This window comes from Chelonoidis abingdonii, chromosome 2 (genome assembly GCF_003597395.2).
Source record: "Chelonoidis abingdonii isolate Lonesome George chromosome 2, CheloAbing_2.0, whole genome shotgun sequence".
Taxonomy (NCBI): domain Eukaryota; kingdom Metazoa; phylum Chordata; order Testudines; family Testudinidae; genus Chelonoidis; species Chelonoidis abingdonii.
Window position 1 is genome coordinate 238,141,394 of NC_133770.1, and position 5,314 is coordinate 238,146,707.

The window sequence follows — 5,314 nt, forward strand, 5'->3', positions numbered from 1 at the left end:
CAAAGAGTCCCAATGAATTGAGTGGGACCACATTTAAAGTAAGCTTCTACCCAGAATGTGTAAGGGTTTCAGAACCTGCCTCTAGGTGATTGTTCAAGGCCCCCCAGTGAGTTAATGACAGAGCTAGAAATAGAATCCAGCTCTGCTGACTCCCAGTCCCACCCACTTAAAGCTTCATGCACAAATGCTTGGGTTTTGTTTGCAAATTTGGGCCTTTGTGCACACAAATAAAGATGCTTCCATATATTACTGAGTCCAGCTGAAAATTAGGCCTAGGTTAATCACCGCAAGACAAGAGATGATAGAAAAAGTGTACCATCCTGCTGGCAGGGAATGTTTTCAACACCATACTGCTGAAGGAGCAAGTTTAATGGAATCTTCTATGTCATAGACAGAGATATTTGTGACTGTCACCATGAATACATTGCTCGTTTAACAGGAAGGGAAATGGGGGAAAATATTTTTTTCTACATGTGGAAAATGGGTAATTTTTTTTCTAGTTTTAACTTCAAAACCACTTCATGAAACTAGTTGATAGGGGAGAAATTTCTAGTCCACCCTAACACAGACAATCCATACTGTTGATCAGCAACATTATCACTTTCTTGTGTTACAGTGGGAGGGATGAAAGGGGGGGCTTATGACAGAACAATCTGGCTGAAACGTATGACCATTTCCACTTAATAAACACTCATAGGTGGGCAGCCATAGCCCCAGTCTGTCACTGCTAGTGACTGAAAATAATAAAGGGGTTAGAAAGAGGTGAAAAAAGCAAAAAGGTAAGAAAAGCTGTTTCCTTTGGGGAAGGGATGAGAGAGAAGGAAATCCATCACATTTTGGAGGCATAAGCCCTACCCCTACTGTGAGACTCGGATATGAGAAAACATGCATCATGATGAACAGCTCTGGGATTCATTTTTTGACGGGAACAGTGCTTGATCACAGACAATGGCATTCATGTTTAATGATAATGTCACCAAATGGACCATTTTCACTATTTTGTTCTTTTCTATTTCACTTCAGGGAAATCCTGTAGATAAGAAAACAAGAGTGCAAAATAGACTGATACAGGATTGCACTGATGCTATCTTTCTGCTTAGTGAATAAATGTTTAACAAAATGTAATATTCATTTAAAATATTAAACCAATTTGACTTTGCTGGGGGCTATTTTTTCTAAGTCTTATGTCTAAGTTTCCATTGTCACTGTTTCTATTATAAGCTTTAATGTGAAATGTGCTTGCCATGTTTGGGGATTGGGTCATTTGTTTCGAAAATGGGCTGACTGCCACAACTAATATGGGCTGCTTTTTCTGAAGCTGTTAAATTTCCTATTAGAATTCTCGTCTACTTTCTTTGGACCATGTCCTCCTCAGCTTAATGGAAGTACTGGCTGAAAAAATTAACATTAATTCAGGGCCATATTCTGCCCCCTTTATTCACACTGAGTAGTGCCTTATTCCCTAACTAACCCCACTAAACAAATGCAGCTACTTGCAGTTTAAAGCCTTGATCCTGCAATTTGTTCTTCAGAGACATTCACCTGCATAGAAAAAAATGGCAGTGTCTGGGTCTAAGATCCTGCTGCGTCTGAGTTTAGTGTGGAAGACTCTAGCACTCCGGTAAGAAAATTCTTTACCTTGCTAAGTCTGACTCCACCAAGTTTTTGTTTTCTTGACCAACTCAACATTTATTCTGGGCACAAAATTTGTAAAATTCACTCATATAAACACTGCATTTTGACAAAAGGCATTATGGCATAATAGTAAAATAAAACTGAATTGACAATAATGGAGCACAAACTAAAAAGGGGTCAGGAGATAATTGTTGCTAGTTGATGGTCACAGGTCTCCAGATAGACTGAGAACTGCTCATATATTACTTTTTACCAGTTCCATAACGGGAAAAGGCGACACTCAATGAAATTGACAAGGCAATATATGTTTGCATAATAGTATTTCTTTACAAGCCATATCATCAATTGTAGTTCATTGCTGGAGAAAGTTCTTGAGATAAATCATGAAGCAGGAACCTTAAGGGGCCTGAGCAATCTTGTGAACATTAACAGCTGCAGTTAGGCAAGCAGAAGCAGCAATACAAGTCAGGAATCAAACTCATGGTTCAATATTGAAGCTGATTATATGCAAGAGTGTGTATGCTATGATGGCCAAGAAGAAATGCTTTGTCCCTATAGCAGACAACAGTTAATAGGTGTATGTGACAATCAGGTTCCAGACACCCCAAGGGGAAAGCAGCAGGTTTAAAACCCCCAAATATAAGTAGTTAAATCAACTGATTGTATGCAATGTTATTGTACTATAAAAATATATCAAGGAAGGCCTTTTATGAAAGCTTGTAATGTTCTGAACTTGATGGTGATTATGAGCTATGTATACAGATCATGGTGTATAGACAGAACTGTGCTCATAAACTTCAGCTCCTCCTCACAACAGGACAGTGAAGGGAGAGGCACTTCTCAAAACAGGTGTTTACACAATAGCAGACTCAAATAACAATCCATTGTGCAATTCAGGAGAAGACAATGATGGGCCTGTAGTGGTAGTGGAAAGCCTCTTAGATAGCCCAGCTATCACGACAAGAGGAAATTTTTCTCTTCTTTGAATAACCATGAGTCAGCATGCCAGGAGAGAAGGGAGGGGTGGTGAAAGGAAAAAGTCTTTTATAAAGGAGGCATTAAACTGGGTTTGGGGATCCAGAAAGTGAGGGACAGTCTCTAGGCAGGAAGCTGTCTGTGAATGCTGAATGCCCCCTGTAGCTAAGGGAGATGCTGGGGAATTATTTAAATGCAATACATAGTTTGTACTGGAGAAGGGATTTTAATTAATATGGAACTGTAAAGTGTGATGTTGCATTCTTAGATTTATTTTCTGTGTAACTTGTCTATGTTTGCTTTCCCGCACTATTTCATCTTTGAATCTGGAGGCTATTAAATAAACATTTTGTTTACTTTTACCCCAAGCAGGTCTCTGGTGTGCAAGCTGCATGGAATGCATGCGCCAAAGTAAGATGGTATCTGGGGGGCTGGTTTCACACTTTTGGCAGTGATGAACCAGAGAGGAAGGGTCCGAGTGTCTGACATTTAAGAACTCAGGAAGGATAGATTTGGGAAGACTCAGGACTGGAAGGCTCTTACTGTTACCTTGCAAAGAGTAACTAGATTGCTGAGAGCCAGGGTGAGCCCTTATGCTTGTGAGCTGGCTGCTGGTGTCAGTGATCTGAACCATAGCCACACGGGAACAAAGTTACAAGGCAGGCAGTCACAAAACCCCTTACTGATCTGGGTAGTCTTCAGAACATCACGGTGTATTAGGAGTAATTGAATAAATTTGAGGAAACATAACACTTCAAAAATTCCTATCAGTAAAGCCCACGATTATTGAATAATCTCTCTAAAGGAAGCAAGTGTGGGATGCCCATCATCTTTTCGGTCACTTAAAACTGGGCAAAATATTTAAGAACATCTTGTAGGAAACCATTCCACTTCAGCAGAAAATGGACTAGATGACATGAAATGTCTTTCTCCATCTCTAACTTCTGATGCAGGCAGCTGAGGGGGAACTTCCTCTGAAATATCAACAGCGTTGCCAACCTCAAATGTTCAAAATTGCACATGACTTGCCCTAGTCCCCATCCCTACCCCCACATCAAGAGATTGGCTTTAAAAATATAAAATATTAAAACTAGTACGTCTTGGATGCTTTTTATTTGCTTTCTGAGTGGTTTTGAGCCTTACAGGTTCATATTTTCAGGCTGGTTCCATGAGTCATCCTGGGTAGGGAATTCAGTGAAGAGTGAATCTAGATCAACTTACTCCCCAGCCTTAAATAAGATTTACATAAAGTGGGAATCTTTTGTTTCCGAACCTTGATCTCCCCCTCCTTTTAGTGGAAAATTACTAGAAGTCCAAAATGGTGTTTAGTACCAGGTAACATGACCTAGCAGTGTCACAGTAACGTCCCAGGATACCTCTCGGGAAGGAGAGAAATTAGTATCTTCAAAGTCTTATTGTTTCTTCCTAATGTCCCATCAAGGCTGATGGCTTGTTGTCTGGGGAGTATTTCCCAAGTACACACACAGTTGTAATTGTTATATAGTCAATATTCCTAACTTTAGATATAGAAATAATACATGCATACAAATTGGATCAGCAATCAGTAAATTATAACTTTTCCTATGATACCTTATAAGACCTATCTTGCATCAAATATATCTCACTTATGCCATATCCATATCAGAAGCATATTTCCATAAACAATATGGGGTGTAACATCACACAAATGTTTTAGGAATTGCAGTTTTTCTTGCTCTAGAAGTATATGCCTCATTTTATAAAATCGTGCTAATCCAGTCATAGAACAGAAGCAATATCATCTAACTCAAGTGACCAATCACACACAGGCAGGACTGATAGAGGAGTTTCACGGCATGGTATTTTTCAAGCTTTGTTTCATTTTTTTGATCCAGCTTGGAAGGGCACAAACACTCTAGGACAGTGGTTCTCAAACTGAATCGTGTCCCCTTTCTTTGTGTCTGTAGTTGTTTACACTCCTTCCCCACAAATATATATACCGCCACCCATCTCTGAAGGCAGAGGGGAGAGCAGTGGCTGCTGGATGGGTGTCTCGCTCTGAAGGCAGCACCATGCCAGCAGCAGCACAGAAGTAAGGGTGGCAATGTGAAAAGTGATATTTGTCAATATCACTTTTCACAGCAGTCTTAGTGCCCCATTGCCACCCTCACTTCTGTGCTGCTGCCATCACCCTGGGGCTGACAGCTGGAGTCCCACTGTCTCTATTTGGAGGATTGGGGTGGGGGAGAGCCCAAGCCTGTGCTGCCTTCTGGTGAGGGATGGTCAGGGGGACAGAGCCTGAGCTGCAGGGCTCCATTTTCCCCTTTATCCCCACCTTCTGGGTGTGCATGGCCCTTTTGCACAAGCTCCAGCCACCCAGGACTGACAGCCAGAGCTCTCTAAAAAAAAAAAAAAAAGAACACAACTCGCATTTCCTTTGATACTTCCCCATGGCTCCCTTGGGGTGCCCACCCCATAATTTGAGAACCATTGCTCTAGCAGGAGATGTGAACTTCCACTCCTTCAAGCAGTAACACTACCTGGGCCATGTCTGTCTTGTTTTGCATTAATTGTTTTAGTCTCAAACAGAACTTCCTATTAATTTTTATGTATCAGAGGGGTAGCCGTGTTAGTCTGAATCTGTAAAAGCAGCAGAGAATCCTGTGGCACCTTATAGACTAACAGACGTTTTGGATCATGAGCTTTCGTGGGTGAATACCCACTT